Source organism: Schistocerca gregaria, chromosome 5 (genome assembly GCF_023897955.1).
Source record: "Schistocerca gregaria isolate iqSchGreg1 chromosome 5, iqSchGreg1.2, whole genome shotgun sequence".
Lineage (NCBI taxonomy): Eukaryota > Metazoa > Arthropoda > Insecta > Orthoptera > Acrididae > Schistocerca > Schistocerca gregaria.
The window spans coordinates 130,526,846-130,544,942 of NC_064924.1; positions in this window are offsets into that span (position 1 = coordinate 130,526,846).

The following is an 18,097-nucleotide window of genomic DNA, read 5'->3' on the forward strand; positions in this document are numbered from 1 at the left end:
GTCAGATACATTCATCAACATCCTCAGACTGTTTATTGGTGATGCTGTCATCTACAGTGTATTCATTGCCAGAGGGAAGTTATAAAGAAATACGAAAAGACTTGGACAAAATTTTCATTTTGTGTAGTGGTGGTAAGTTCTCTTTGAATTTGAATAAGTACAAGATAATGCCCATAACAAAGTGGAAGAACTTGATTAAATATTTACGGATAATATTAAGTTGTGGTATGAACATGTAGCAATAAGGAAGATGAACAAAAGGCTTAGATTTGTAGGAAGTGTTTGTGAAAGGTTGTTACCCCTATATAGGAAATTGGGTGTGAGATGCTAGTGCAACCAATTCTAAGAGTTCTGTTGCTTGCAAAATAATGACATTTGTTTTGAATGGAAAACTTGTAGAAGCAAACTCTGACAAAGATCAGTTTGGGTTCTGGAGAAATGTAGAACATGTGAGGCAACACTGAACCTACAACTTATCTAGAAGATAGGGTAAAAAAAGGCAAATCTACATTTGTAGATTCAGAGAAAGTTTTCGGATATGTTGACTGGAATCCACTCTTTGAAATTCTGAAGGCAATGCTTTGAAATTCTAAAGGTAACAGATATAAGGGACAATGAAGGACAGGTACTTGTAACTTATATAAAAACTAGGCTTAAGTTACATGAGTCAAAGAACATGAAAGGGAAGCAGTAGTGGAGAAGAGAGTTAAATAGTCACAGACTATCCCCAATGTCGTTTAGTCTGTAAATTGAGCAAGCATAAAGGAAAGGAAGTAGAAATTTGGAAGGGATTTCAAATTCAGGGAAATGATATACAAACTTTGAGGTTTCCTGATGACAGTGCAATCCTATAAGAAACAGAAAAGGGCTCGGGAGAGCAGTAGCATGTACTCGATAGTGCCTTGAAAGGACGTTATAAAATGAACATCAATGAAAACAGAAACGAGGTTAATGGAGTGTAGTCAAATTACATCAGGCTATGCTGAGAGAATTAGAGTTGAAAGTGAGACACAGAAAGTAGGAGATTAGTCTTGCTATCTATGCAGCAAAAAGCTAATGAGGGCCAAAATAGAGAGGATATAAAATACGGACTGACTATAGTGCAAAAAGCATTTCTGATAAAGAAGAATTTGTTAATGTATAATATACATTTAAATGTTAGGAAGTCTTTTTTGAAGGTATGTGTCTGGAGTGTATCCTTTCACAGAAGTGAAACATGGACAATAAGTTGAGACCTTTTGAAATATGGTGCTGCAGAAGAATGCTGCAGATTAGATGGATTTATTTAGTAATTAATGAGAAGATACTGAATCCATATAGTGAAAACTGAAATTTATGGTACAACTTGCCTAAAAGGAGGATCGCTTGATGAGACACATACTGAGGCACCAAAGTGTGGGAGATAGAAATTGTAGAGGGAGACCAAAGAATGAATACAGTAAAAAGGTTCAAACTTGAACTAGGTGCAGAGATGCAGAGGCTTGGACATGAAAGACTATTAATGGAGAGCTGCATCAAACCAGTCTTCTGACTGAAGACCACAACAACAGTAATAACAATTACTACTATAACTATTCCAGCGTATGTAGGCCTCATCTGAACGCATGACAGCAGACACTGAATGAATTCATAGTATAAAATCAGAGTAAAAGTGTTTTCAAATGTATGTTAGAAATGTGTTCTTCTTAACAGCTCAACTATACTGTAGTGGAGTACTTGTATGATTAAATGATGATGGCGTCCTCTTGGGTAAAATATTCCAGAGGTAAAACAGTCCCCCATTCGGATCTCCGTGCGGGGACTACTCAAGAGGACGTCGTTATCAGGAGAAAGAAAACTGGCGTTCTACCCATCGGAGCATGGAATGTCAGATCCTTTAATCGGGCAGGTAGGTTAGAAAATTTAAAAAGGGAAATGGATAGGTTAAAGTTAGATATAGTGGGAATTAATGAAGTTCGGTGGCAGGAGGAACAAGACTTCTGGTCAGGTGACTACAGGGTTATAAACACAAAATCAAATAGCGGTAATGCAGGAGTAGGTTTAATAATGAATAGGAAAATAGGAATGTGGGTAAGCTACTACAAACAGTATGGTGAACACATTATTGTGGCCAAGATAGATAAGAAGCCCACACCTACTATAGTAGTACAAGTTTATATGCCAACTAGCTCTGCAGATGACGAAGAAATTGAAGAAATGTATGATGAAATAAAAGAAATTATTCAGATAGTGAAGGGAGATGAAAATTTAATAGTCATGGGTGACTGGAATTCGAGTGTAGGAAAAGGGAGAGAAGGAAACGTAGTAGGTGGATATGGATTGGGGCTAAGAAATTAAAGAGGAAGCCGCCTTGTACAATTTTGCACAGAGCACAGCTTAATCATAGCTAACACTTGGTTTAAGAATCATGAAAGAAGGTTGTATACATGGAAGAACCCTGGAGATACTAAAAGGTATCAGATAGATTATATAATGGTAAGACAGAGATTTAGGAACCAGGTTTTAAATTGTAAGACATTTCCAGGGGCAGATGTGGACTCTGACCACAATCTATTGGTCATGACCTGTAGATTAAAACTGAAGAAACTGCAAAAAGGTGGTAATTTAAGGAGATGGGACATGGATAAACTAAAAGAACCAGAGGTTGTACAGAGTTTCAGGAAGAGCTTAAGGGTGCAATTGACAGGAATTAGGGAAAGAAATACAGTAGAAGAAGAATGGGTAGCTTTGAGGGATGAAGTAGTGAAGGCAGCAGAGGATCAAGTAGGTAAAAAGACGAGGGCTAGTAGAAATCCTTGGGTAACAGAAGAAATATTGAATTTAATTGATGAAAGGAGAAACTATAAAAATACAGTAAATGAAGCAGGCAAAAAGGAATACAAATGTCTCAAAAATGAGATCGACAGGAAGTGCAAAATGGCTAAGCAGGGATGGCTAGAGGACAAATGTAAGGATGTAGAGGCTTATCTCACTAGGGGTAAGATAGATACTGCCTACAGGAAAATTAAAGAGACCTTTGTATGAACATCAAGAGCTCAGATGGAAACCCAGTTCTAAGCAAAGGAAAGCAGAAAGGTGGAAGGAGTATATAGAGGGTCTGTACAAGGGCGATGTACTGGAGGACAATATTATGGAAATGGAAGAGGATGTAGATGAAGATGAAATGGGAGATACGATACTGCATGAAGAGTTTGACAGACCACTGAAAGACCTGAGTTGAAACAAGGCCCCCGGGGTAGACAACATTCCATTGGAACTACTGATGGCCTTGGGAGAGCCAGTCCTGACAAAACTCTACCATCTGGTGAGCAAGATGTATGAGACAGGCGAAATACCCTCAGACTTCAAGAAGAATATAATAATTCCCATCCCAAAGAAAGCAGGTGTTGACAGATGTGAAAATTACCGAACTATCAGTTTAATAAGTCACATCTGCAAAATACTAATGCAAATTCTTTACAGACGAATGGAAAAACTAGTAGAAGCCGATCTCGGGGAAGATCAGTTTGGATTCCGCAGAAATGTTGGAACATGTGAGGCAATACTGACCCTACGACTTATCTTAGAAGCTAGATTAAGGAAGGGCAAACCTATGTTTCTAGCATTTGCAGACTTAGAGAAAGCTTTTGACATTGTTGACTGGAATACTCTCTTTTAAATTCTGAAGGTGGCAGGGGTAAAATACAGGGAGCGAAAGGCTATTTACAATTTGTACAGAAACCAGATGGCAGTTATAAGAGTCGAGGGACATGAAAGGGAAGCAGTGGTTGGGAAGAGAGTGAGACAGGGTTGTAGTCTCTCCCCGTTGTTATTCAATCTGTATATTGAGCAAGCAGTAAAGGAAACAAAAGAAAAATTAGGAGTAGGTATTAAAATCCATGGAGAAGATATAAAAACTTTGAGGCTCGCCGATGACATCGTAATTCTGTCAGAGACAGCAAAGGACTTGGAAGAGCAGTTGAACGGAATGGATAGTGTCTTGAAAGGAGGATATAAGATGAACATCAACAAAAGCAAAACGAGGATAATGGAGTGTAGTTGAGTTAAGTCAGGTGATGCTGAGGGAATTAGATTAGGAAATTAGACACTTAAAGTAGTAAAGGAGTTTTGCTATTTGGGGAGCAAAGTAACTGATGATGGTTGAAGTAGAGAGGATATAAAATGTAGACTGGCAATGGCAAGGAAAGCATTTCTGAAGAAGAGAAATTTGTTAACATCGAGTATAGATTTAAGTGTCAGGAAGTCATTTCTGTAAGTATTTGTATGGAGTGTAGCCATGTATGGAAGTGAAACATGGACGATAAATAGTTTGGACAAGTAGAGAATAGAAGCTTTCAAAATGTGGTGCTACAGAAGAATGCTGAAGATTAGATGGGTAGATCACATAACTAATGAGGAAGTATTGAATAGGATTGGGGAGAAGAGAAGTTTGTGGCACAACTTGACCAGAAGGAGGGATCGTTTGGTAGGACATGTTCTGAGACATTAAGGGATCACCAATTTAGTGTTGGAGGGCAGCGTAGAGGGTAAAAATCGTAGAGGGAGACCAAGAGATGACTACACTACGCAGATTCAGAAGGATGTGGGTTGCAGTGGGTACTGGGAGATGAAGAAGCTTGCACAGGAGAGAGTAGCATGGAGAGCTGCATCAATCCAGTCTCAGGACTGAAGACCACAACAACAACAACAATGGAAAGTCCAGAATGGAATAACAATATATACCAGAATGAAAACTGCTTCTATCACAGCACAAAAAGGTGAATATGTCCTGGGCAGAATTAGAAATGTAGCAGAAGGGAACTACTTTTATCTGGCAGCTTCCAAGACATTAAACCAAAACATTTGCACTTTTAATCCACCTCCACCAGAAAAACTTTTTTAACTGTTACAAGTTATTTAGGAATAAAGGAGATGCCTCATCAAAAGGCAGAAGCACTGTATCATCGATACATACACAAACAAAAGGTACAGAGCTTGGCTAGCTTTTGGAATGCACCTCCTTTTTCTAGCTGTACACACACACACACATGCTCATGTCTGTCTCTTTAGATTGTGCTCAGTCAACCGTCATCTCTTTTGTGGCCCATGGTGAGTGACTGGGGTGAGCTGGGAGTGTGGAGTGGGGTGGAGTGAGGGATGGAGAGAGGCAGGAGTCAGGAAGGAGTGGCTTAGGGGGAAGCATCTAGTGACTGGTGGGAGAGCGGGGTGCCATCTGTGGGCTAGCTAGGGATGCAGGTGGCAGATGAATGGGCACGCGATTTCATAGAATAGGGCATGAGATAACACCATGCAGCTAGCCGATGTAGGGACACAAATTGTGCAGGGATATTGGGACAGGGGCCACACACGTATACTACTGGGTGTGGGGTGAGAGGCAGCAAGTTATGTTAGATTTAGGCCAGCAAGGTTATGGGAACAAATGATGTGTTGTAAGGATAGCTCCCTTCTGTGCGGCTCAGAAAAGGTGGTGGCGGTGGGAAGGATCCACAGGTTGTGAAGTGGCAATTGAAATCTCGTATGTAGTGTCACTGGGTGGTCCACCTTGTTTTTGGCAACTGTTTGGTAGTGGCTGTTCATTCTAGTTGACCACTGGTTGGTTGTCCTGTCAACTGGTTGGTTGTCCTGCCAATGTGAAATGCTGTGCAATGGTCACAGCAGAGCTGGTCTATAACATGGCTGCTTTCACATGTGCCCCAGTCTCTGATAGGGTAGGATAAGCCTGTGATGGGACTGGAGTAGATGGTGCTGGGTGGGTGGATTTTGAAGGTCTTGCATCTGGCTCTTCCACAGGGGATGGACTCGGATATTGTGGAGGGTAGGATGTTCCTCATTTCAAGGCTTGTTGATAGATAATCAAGGCCCTGACAAAGGACGTGATTCAGTCATTTCAATCTGGGGTGACCAAGGGATCACTTCTTTGTGGTTGGTTCTTGGAGTGGATGTGAGGATCTGGTGTGTACGTGTGTGAGAGAGGATATGGCACCAGAGGTCTGTTTGTGAATTAGATCTGGAGAGTATTGCCTGTCTGTGAAGGCCTTTGTGAAGCCTTCAGCAGACTGGGTGAGGAAGTTCTCACCACAACAGTTGTGTCTACCACAGGTGGCCAGACTGTATGGGAGGGGTCTTTTGCTGTGGAAACAGTGGCAACTGTCAAAGTACAGGTACGTTGGTGATTGCTGAATTTGATAGGGACTCAGGTGTAGATGGGGCCATCTGAAAGGAGGATATCAACATCTAGGAAGATGGTACAATGGGTGGAGGATGACCTGGTAAAGTGGATGGAAAGAAGGTGTATAGGTTGTGGAGGAATGAGGATAAGATATCTTGGCTTTGGGTCCAGATTATAAAGATGTCATCAGTAAACCTGAGCCAAACAAGGGGTTTGGATTTTTCGAAGCAAGTAATGTTTCGTCTAGGTGGCCCATGAAGAAGTTGGCATAGGAGAGTGCCATGCGGGTGCCCACAGCTGTGCTATGAATTTTTGTTTGTTCACCTTCCCTTCAAAGGTGAAGTAGTTGTGCATTAGGATGTAATTGTTTAGGTGCACAAGGAATGGAGTGGTGGGTTTGGAACATGTAGTGCGTTGGAAGAGAGAGTGTTCAAGCACGTCAAGGCCTTGGGTATGAGCATTGTTGGTGCGTAGGGAGGTTGCATCAAGAGTGATGAGTAGAGACCTGGGAGATAAGGGTGCGGGGATGGTGGAGAGCTGGTGCATGACGTGGTTGGTATCTTTAATGTTGGAGGCTAGGTTTCAGACAGTTGGTTGGAGATGTTGATCAACAAGGGCCGAGATTCTTTGGTGGGGGCACTGTCACCAGCCACAATGGAGCACCCAGGATTTCTGTTATTCAAGGTGAAGTGAAATTCTCACGCTCGGGTTTCACAGCACAGCTTCTCACGTTCCAGCTATAAAAAATGTCTCCCACAAAATTTCATCTTCCAGTGCATCAGGCAGATAGTTTGAGAGGAATGGATGGTACACTGATCCAGTCAACTGGTCAGCCAACATGTAGGGGCCCAAACACCTGTCACCCAATATTCCGGTCCTGGCTCTGTCAAGCGATGATGGAAGGAGAGAAACTGACTCCCGAAGGCGCAGCTCCAGATGGTGAAACACATTTTTATATGGATAGTGTTGACAAGGATATCTAGCAGCATACTCACGAGTGGCAACACCAGCCCAGTTATCAAATGCACCAAGGGCCAGAAGCATATCCACATATTCATCATTTGTGTATGCCATATATCTGCCACATTGGTGTAGAGGTTTACAATGTGAAAATTCGATGCATGTACGCATGTACATTGGAGTCTGTGATGAGAGCGTTACTCTGCTCACAACTAGTCCATGTCTGGTAGACAGCGCATACAGTATAAACATCCAGTCAGCCCTTCACACTGTTACCCCTCTGACAGATATTGTTCTGCACAATTCATCCTGATACTGCTAACTGTGAAATGTTTAGTTTCAAATTATACTGTTTCCCTAATGGTAATAGATATGATGTTTCCACAATCCCATCAATAGAATAATAATAATTCATTGAGATATGTACTAAATAGCATGCAGTTATCAGGCTCAATGTTGAAAGGCATAATTAGTGGGACCATGGTGACAACACATACAAATAGTAACAGAGTTTGGACATTGTTCGCAAAGCATGTTGCTAATCCTACTGGTAACTAATATCTAGTAGAGAAAGTGGCACAAATAAATTAATGCCCGCAATGTGCAAAGGTCTTCTTTCAAAGCTGACCAATCTTCCATTTCAATGACTGTAGTATGTAAATATAAATGTTTTCTAGAGGACCCACTGCAATCACTGTTGATGATTAAGATGTCAGATACTGTACTACCTGGACTACATTTACCAAATGAAAAACATATCCCTCAACCCAGGATCAAACCACTCACCTTCTGTATTCTAACCCAAAACTCTTTCCCCTGCACCAGCTGTACAGCATGACTAATATCTGCTGACAAATGTGGTTACCATACATATGGTTACGGTATTGTCAGATTGCCACTCTTTATCATTGTTTGCAGCCCGTAGTCTAGTGGCTAGCATTGCTGCCTCTGAATCATAGAGTCTCAGGTTCGATTCCCGGCCAGGGACAGGGTGTTTGTGTTGTCCTAATCATTTCATCATCATCATCATTCATCACAGTGACTAAATTAGACTGTCTGAAAATTGGACTGTGAAGAAATTGGGACTTGATGACTGTGCAGCTGAGCGCCCTACATGCCAAATATCATCATTTGCCAGATGTACTTGCTGGACGATATTTTGAGGGAGACATTTTTTTATCGCTGGCATGTGAGGAGTCGCGCTGTGATGCCCAAGTGCACGGATTTCACTTTGCCCTGTATTTTGTTTGCTATGGCTACCAAATTCTGGATTTTGTGCACAGGATGAGGGCTTCAGCCTGTTAATTCAAAGATGCCAAGCAAGGGTGCCAACATCTTGCATCTAAGAGAGCCAACTATGCTAGGGAAGTAGGGTTAACCCACAAAAAGGCACAAATATGCCAAGATGTTTTGATTTAAATGTCACTGAAGCTGTCACAAAAAAATGAGTTACTGGCATGTAAAATCCAAATGAAGCTAGGTTTTTGAAAGCAAGCTTTCAATTTTGTTCTAAGAATGCATTTTTTATTTATTTGATTCATTTTAAACTGTTTCTGCACACTTAATTCATGTGAGAAGGAATTTTATGTGCTACATTTAGCTCAACTTTAAAAAGTCACATCTCAAGAACAGATAAAGATTATTGGATAAAAAAAATCATGTTGACTTTACCCATTCACCTATCTTCATGAAAAGTTACAAGTTTAAAATATCAAAGTGGTATGCTTCAAAAACACGCCAGAAAAATGTGTGTTTTGCACACAAGCTCCAAACAAACTAAGATTTGAAGATCTGATATACCAATGAACCAAATTTTAACCATCAGTCTTGCTCCAGTCTGGAATTATTTAAGGGTAACTGTTTTTGGACGTAAAATCTGAATGAGGATGAGTGTTTTTACATGTGCAATGTGAATGGTGCGCATACAAATTATGCCACCAGCTGATCTTTAATTTCAGCCCAATTAAAATCATTTGTAAAAGGAATTAATCCGTCTGCACAATTTGCCCGGTTCGTCATTCAAATCTTACTTAATATATCATAATACAGCTACAGTAAAAAGATGTTTGGATGGCTATACAAATGGCCCCTGACCCAGGCTAAACCAAAAGCTATGTTCTTGTTCCATGTTTGTCCTCATGATGTATTTTCCATAATTTTTATTGTGGATATGGTTTCAAGAACTAACTACAGTTTATCTGAAACTCTGATGGATAAATTTAGACATGTGGTGTCTGTAGAAGACTGTGAGACAATTTTGCTGCCTCTATCTCATATCTCATGACATGATCATGAGAATAAGACAAGGCTAATGCACATCTATGCAACCCCATGAATTTACAAATGGAATAGAAGAAAATCACTATTGTTGGTACGAGGTATCCTCTAGTAGTGGATGCAGAGTATATATCTGGATATAGGGTTATCAGAGGATAATTTTTTAGGCACTGTAACTCGAACCACTCACACATTAAAAATCAGAAATATGATTCCATTTGAGTAAAGTCAACTGAATGAAAAAGTTACTTGATGAAAAGTTGGATTAAACCACTCAGTGAAAGCACAACAGAATTACTTAACTTATGTAATGTCTGAGCAAAGCATGAAGAACACATCTGTCTACATCATTACTTTGCAGTTAACATAAAATTGTTTGGCAGTGGGTTTACACAACCAATTTCAGACTATTTCTTGATCGTTCCTCTCTCAAACAGCAGATGGGAAAAACGGACACCTAAATCTTTTTGTGCGAGCTCTGATTTCTCTTTATTATGTTGGTCATTTTTCACTATGTAGATGAATAAAATACTTTTGCTGTCGGCAGAGAAAGATAGTGATCAAAAATTTGTGAAAAGCTCTGCAATGAGAAATATCTTTTTTCAATGACTGTAAGCCTAGCTTGTGTGTCACATGAGTGAACTCTCTCCCCTAATTTGCAATAATACAGAATAAGCTGCCCTTCCTTGAACATTTTTGGTCTCCTCTGTCAGTTCCATATGGAAGTATATAATACGGCACAATAATACCTTACAGAGGACAGGAAAGTGTAGTGTAAGCAGCCTCTTTAGTGGAGTTGTTACATCTTCCAAGTGTTCTGCCAATAAAACCCTATATTTGGTGTGCTTTCCCCACAACATTTTATATGTGTCGGTTCCAATCTAATTTTTCATAATTGTAATCCCTAGGTAGTTTTATGAATCTATAACTTTTAAATATATACTATTCTTCATGTAATTGAAATTTAAACAATTCTTTATACTACTCATGTCGACCATCTCACACTTTTTATTGTCCAGGGTCAACTGTCAGTTTTCATACCATACAGATGTTTTGTCTATATCATTTTGAAATTTGTGTTGATCTTCTTATGACTTTAATAGATGGTAAACAACAGCGTCATCTGCAAATAATCTAAGAGGGCTGTTCACATTGTTTCCCTAATCATGTGCATACCCGTAGATTATAAACAGCAGAGGTGCTTGGGGATCATCACAGATCAGTTCTGATTCACTCAATGACTTCCTGCCAATTACTACAAACAGTGGCCTTTATGATAGGAAAGCATGAATCAAGTTGCACAATTGAGACGATACTCCCTAGACACACAGTTTAACTACAAGCAGCTTTTGAGGCAGTGTAAAAAGCCATATAGAAACATGGAGTCAGCTTGAGATGTCTTGTCATTAGCTCACATTACTTTGTGTGAATAACAGGTCTAATGCATTTCATAAGAATGATATTTGCTGAATCCTTACTTCAAATGTTTATGTCAATGATATGAGTCTATAATTAAGTGGATTGTTTCTATTTCCATTTTCTTTATATTGGTGTGACCTGTGAAACTTTCCAATCATTCATAGAGGAAGCGGTTGTAGAAGATTGTGAAATATGAAGCTATTACATCAGCATACTCCAAAAGGTACCTAATTTTATACAATTGTACCTTTGTTAAATGGTTGAAGTTGCTTTGCTCCACTGAGGGTGTCTTCTTTTAAGTTACTTGTGTTGGCAGCTGTTCTTGATATGAATTCTGGGAATATTTAATGCATCATCTTTCATGAAGAAATTTCAGAAAATTGTGTTTAGTAATGCTGCTTTAATGGTGCTGTCATCAGTAACTATACGGCACAGTGGAGGTACTGGTTGTTTGTTGCACTACTCTGGTTTACATACGATTAGAATCTCTCTGGATTTTATGCCAGATTTTTAGACAAAGTTTCATTATGGAAACTGTTAAAAGCAAATACATGATGGTGTTACAGATATATCTTAGGCACAGGTCCAGTTCTCTGTTCTGGGGCAGGAAGGTGGGATGTCACAGTCTTTTACTTTGTTTCCCTCCTCCACATCCCCCATATGTAACTCACAACCACACCTACATTTAATGTAGCACTGATGCCTAGGAGTTTAAAATAATACTAAATGGTTTTAACATAACATAAGAATTTCTTTACATCAGTGGTTAGTACAGAGCTTTCACTTTTTTTTTGGCTGGGGTGGGGGTGGGGGGTCATGAATCCCCATGTTTCTGAATGAAAGTTCTTCCTGCCACAAATATTCTCTGAAAGCCGTCTACTTTGCTTTTGTTCACTTTATGTTAAAAAATAATCTAATGCTTTGCACGCTACATCATTCAGTAAGAAGGCTCTTCTGATGCACAAAATACTTTTAAGGTTAAAGGGAGCAGCAACAAGATAAAATCTTGCAAACTGATTTTCTGCACAGTATTAATTAATAATTTACAGTTATGATGCAGATGTACTTTTTTTTTAGGAATAGGCATACTAAAACCCAATATGTTTTTCTCTTATCCTGCCCAGAAACAAGGGACATCTCACCCACAGGGATCATATCCCAGCTGAGTAAACATCTTCAGTTTCTGTGGTTGCTTCGCAACCTGAACTATTTTGATGCTTCGGTCTGACACCAGCTTCTCCTAACTATACAGTTAGGAGTTATCCTTACAACACATCCTCCTCTCGCGTGCTCATCCTGGCCTCAAGTTTCAATTAATTCACTGTCCTCACACCATTCACCCAATAGTTTCACCTTCCTCCATACTGTCACTGCCTCCAAATTCATGCCACCCCCCCCCTCCCCCTCCTATCGCCACAGTGCACAAAGCTCCCCACCGGGCCCTACAATCATATGTTGCATTCCTACCCCATATACCTGCCCCTCATCCCTCCGGCACTCCTAGCCAGCAAACTGACTGCCTCCTATGAGTTGTTAGCCATTCACCCCCAGCCCCTCTCCCTCTATCCACTCCTCACACACTACCCCCACTAGAAACAGTCCACCTGCAGAATTGGTGCCAGATGTAAGACATAGGCATTTGTATACATAGCTAAGAGAGAGAGAGAGAGAGAGAGAGAGAGAGAGAGAGAGTGCATTTCATACTAGGTCACCAAAGGATAACTCCAAAAGCTAGCAAATTTTCTCTTGTGTGTACCTATTGACAACTCAATGCTTCTGCTTTTCAGTGAGTGGTCTCCTTTAATCAAGACAAGAAACTCATATCCAACTATAGAAATTGAAACTGCGTGTGAGATTATATGAGCAAAACTGGGTATCAAGGATGGACAAAAAATTAAAATAGTGTCCGTCCATCAACCACCAGACTCACCTGCCAATGTAACTGAAAACTTTTAGAGAAAACCTCACATCACTTGTGCAGAAGTTCCCTAATCACACAATAATCACTGGAGGAGACTTTAACCACCTGACAGTCAGTTGGGATGATTATGGTTTTGTTAGTGGTGGGTGAGACAAGACATCCTGTGAAATGTTACTAAATGTCTCCTCTGAAAACTTACCCAGAACAGATAGTTCGAACCCAATTCACAATTAAAATATTTTAGATCTAATGGCAACAAACAGACCTGATCTCTTTGAGGAAGTTCCCATTGAAACTGGTATCAGTGACCATGAGGTAGTTTCAGAAATGTTCAACAAACTAGATAAGAGAAGCATTAGAATCACATCTCAATGAGGAACTTGAAACCTTTAGCTCAGGACAAGATCATTTAGTCAATCTCTTTTACCTACCACACACTTTTCTATCTATGTTAACTGTAAAATTTTCTAACTGCCCATCAGTTTCACAGTAAAGATGATTTATAAAGTAGGGAGTTAACTTCACTTTATGAAATTTATAAAGCAAAGTTACAGCAACCTCGAGCATTTAACAATTATTACTTACCAAAACATTATGTTAAAATTGCATGAAAAGCTATTGAAAATCAGTACTGCAGACAATCCATCATGAAAGCAGTAAGGACCATGTTGACTACCACTGATGTAGAGGGACTATTATGGCTCAGGTTGAAAAGAATTATTAACCATGCACTGGATAGATGATATATTCCAAGTAGAATAGTTCATGATGAGACAAATCCTCCATGGTATACAGTCACTGGAAGTAAACTTCTAAAGAAACAGAGACAACTTTACCATGATAGGTACAATACACAGTATAAACCTATAGATAGAGAGATGCTGAATGAAACGTATTTGGCAGTCAAGAAAGCAGTGCATGAAGCCTTCATTGATTACCATACCAGAATATTGTTGAAAGATCTTTCATAAAACCCAAATAAATTCTGTTTGTATGTAAAAACTGTTACTGGCACCACAGTTAGTGTCCAGTCACTCACAGACAAAGTAGGACCTGAAACCGAGAGTAGCAAAGCAAAAGTTGAAATGATTTGTTTTCAAATGTTCCTCTATCAAAGAAAAACCCAAAAGAATTTCTCCAATTTAATCCTTATACCACTGAAATAATGAATGAAAGAAGTATTAGTGTCAGTGGTGTTCAGAAACAGCTGAAGTCATTAAAATCTAACAAAGCTCCATGGCTCGATGGAATCCCTATCAGATTCTATACTGAATTTATAGCTGAGCTAACCTCTCTTCTAACTATAATTTATTGTAGATCCCTCAAACACAAAACTGTGCTCAGTAGCTGGATGAAAACATAGGTCACATCCGTCTACAAGGAGGATCAGTGATCCACAAAACTATCATCCAATATCCTTGACGTTCATTTGTCGTAGAATCATAGAACATATTTTTATCTCAAACAAAATGAGGTATCTCGAACAGAGCAACCTCATCCATGCCAGACAGCACATATTTCAAAAACATCACTCATATGAAACCCGACTCCCACTTTTCTCATGTAACTTTCTGAAAGTCGTGGATCAAGGCAGTCACAAAGATTCAGTATTTCTCAATTTCTGAAAAGCATTTGACTCGTACCACACCTATGCCTACTATCAAAAGTACAATGGTATGGAGTATCAGACAAAATTTGTGACTGGACTGAGGATTTCTTGGTAGAGAGGATGATGCATGTTTTCTTGGATGGAGAGTCATCAACAGGTGTAGAAGTAACTTCAGGTGTACCACAGGGAAGTATGTTGGGTCCCTTGCTGTTCATGTTGTTTATTACTTATATTGTGGACAGTATTAATAGTACCTCAGACTTTTTGCAGATCACAAAGTTGTCTACAAACAAGTACAGTCTGAATGAAGCTTCATGAATATTCAGTTGGATCTTAATAATATTTCTAAGTGGTGCAAAGACTGGCAACTTCCTTTAAACGTCCAGTAATGTAAAACTGTAGACTTCACAAAATTAAAAAGCATAGTAGCTTATGAATATAATATCAGTGAATCGCAGATGGAATCTATAAAGTCATCCAAATACTTGAGTGTAACACTTACAACGCTCTGGTATGTGGGTCATTGATTTTGATCAAATTTTGCAAGGACATTCTACACTGAAAATATATATGTGTTTTGGCTTTTTCCTAGACATACCCCAGTTTTTGAAAAGAATTGAGGTCAAAGTTGCTGCTGGAAAGTCGTATTTTTAATGCTGTACATCGAAAGATCGTCTACAAACAAACATTTTTTATTACTATAACATTGCACCCAAAGTAAATAATGTTCAAGTTATTAAAATGTTTGTGTTTTCATGCTGTAACTTTGGCACCCAGAAGTCTACATGTCTAGCAAAGTGAGGTCTTCCACTTGATTTACCCATAACTGAGTCTGTGCGATCATACTATTTCATATCCCGACAAAGTGTTACCTCCAGGTATTTGTAAGAGTTGAAGATTCCAACAGTGAGTCATTGATATTACATTCAATGATACTACATTTTTTTCATTTTGTGAAATGCACAATTCTGCATTTCTGAATATTTAAAACAAGTTGCCAATCTCTGCACAACTTTGAAATCTTATCAAGAGCTGACTAATATTTATACAGGTTCTTTCAGACAGTACTTCATTATAGATAACTGCCTCATCTGCAAAAAGTCTGATGTTACTATTAACATTGTTTGCAAGGTCATTCATATACAACATGAACAGCAAAAGGTCCCAATACCCTTCCCTGCTGCACACCTGAAGTTACTTCTACATCGGATGATGACTCTCCATCCAAGATAAAATGCTGTGTCCTCCCTACCAAAAAGTCCTCAGTTCAGTCACAAATTTCACGATACCCCATATGATTATACTTCTGACAATAAACATAGGTGTGGCAATGAATCAAATGCTTTTCAGGAATCAAGAAATACTGCATCTACCTGACTGCTTTCATCCAAAGCTTTCAGTATTTCATGTGAGGAAAGTGCAAGTTGGGTTTCACGTGATTGATGTTTTTGGAAATCATGCTGCTTGACATTGAGGAGGTCATTCTGTTGAAGATATCCCATTATATTTAAGCTCAGAATATATTTTAAGATTCTATAACAAATCATTGTTAAGGATGTAGGAAGGTAGTTTAGTGGATCACTTCTATTATCCTTGTTGTAGACAGGAGCGATGGTGCTTTTTTCGAAGAACTGAGCGCGGTTTTTCGTTTGAGGGATCTACAATAGATTATAGTCAGAAGAGGGCACAGCTCAGCCACAAATTCAGATAGATTCCCTCATGCCTTGGAGCTTTGTTCAATTTTAAGGATTTCAGCTGCTTCTCAGCACCACTGACACTAATGTCTATTTCATTTGTCTTTTCAGTGGTACACGGATTAAATTGAGGCAATTGTCCTGGGTTTTCCATTGTGGAGCAACATTCATAAAGTGACACTAACTTTTGTGCTACTAAAGGGCTTTACATATGACCAAAATTTCTTTTCATTTTGTGAAGTATCTGTTGTAACCAGTTGTGATCGCGACCGTTCCGGTTGTGGGATAGCCAAAAAAGCGCGGTGAAGCCAAACGGAGAGCGGTCCACCCACAAACAAATGAATGGAAAGGACAGACATGAAACAACAATTGAGAGAGACCTTACGACAACAACACGCAAGAAGCAACTGAGTGACAGACACAACCAAACGAATCCAAGACGTCCACTATTAACGAAAACAAAGAACGATAAACATGCTTTCTGTTGTCGAGGCGATGTGTAGAGACTCACGCAATGATTAGACTCACTGGCTGAGCAAGAGGCCAGCTCTTAAATACTCTATCGGGGGCACCACTATTGGCCTCTAGAACCACGTGTACCACTGTGGCACCCTTACACTACACACAGTCCAGGACACGTGCGCCGCCACAGCTTACGGCATGCTGAAGCAGACACCTCTAGGGGTCTTCGACATCCATGATGTCTGGCAGGGATTCAAATTATGCGGTGTGCGGTACCAGATCCCTACCCCCTGAAACCTGCTTGTAGGGGCAGAAACGCCCCGGACGGTGCCGAGGTGGGTAGCAGTGGGGAGAGGAGCTGGGCTCATCAGGCACTATTGGTGGGGAGGAAGGGACGCCCAAGGTATCCATGACAGCCGATCCAGAGTCCAGGGCAGGGGAGGGAGCCGCTGATCCACCCAGGGGCGGAGAGGGCCGGCGACAGTCCCACAGGGAGATGGAAAGTGGGGGCAGGGACGGTGACTCGAGGACCACGTCCGCACCCGAAGGAGGCAGGGGAAGGGGCGGTGACGTGAGTCCCGCTGGGGCACACAGGCGGAGCTGATTACGACAGCAGCACTCCTACCCTTTCGAGGTCTGCACCGAAGTCACACGCCGCCCATGGGCCAAGACGACTGTGGCAGGTGTCCAACCCGCCTTACGCCCGTTCTCACAGGCCCACACGGCCATGCCAGGGGCATACTGATGCAAGGGCCGAGAGTGGGGGCAGGAGGGGGATTGTGTCAGTAAATGGAGCAGGGTCCGTGGCTGTCGCCCATGAATGAGCTCTGCCGAACTGCGTCCATCAATTGGCATAGTGCGATAGCTGCTCAAAAACAGGATGAGGGCCGACGTGGTTGGAGATTAGTTGATCGCCTTTGTCAACTGCTGTTTAAAAGTGCAGACTAACCTCTCTGCCACACAATATGACGAAGGGTGGAAAGGGGGCCAGGGATATGTTTGATATCGTTAACCTGACAGAAGTCATGGAAAGAGGACGCCTTGAATCGGGGACCATTATCAGAGACCAAAGTGTGTAGCAGGCCCTCAATGGCGAGAACCTGGGTCAGGCCTGTGAGTGTAGCCCCTGTGATGGTGGATGCCATGTAGACAACATATTGGTATTTGGAGTAGGCATCAATGATGAGTAACCACATGGACTCCAAAACTGGGCCCGTAAAATCAATATGGATGCGATCCCAGAGCCAGCAAGGCACAGGCCAGGGTGCAAACGACTGAGGGGGGGCTTGCCTGGTGATGCGCACATACAGTGCACCCACGGACCAGGCTCTCAATATCGCCATTGATGCCGGGCCAATACACATGCCGGCGAGCCAAAACTTTCATATGGGACACACCCCAGTGCCTGTGGTGTAACAAACCGAGCACCAGAAGTCGCAATTCCGGAGGGATGACCACCCGATGGGCATCCGACTCTGTGGTCAACAGAATGACATCATGGAGAGCTTGTGGGACAGATGGCACCAGAGGCTGAAATCTGACTGCATCCGACGAGTAACATAGGAGGTCCACCCGTGGACCACGTA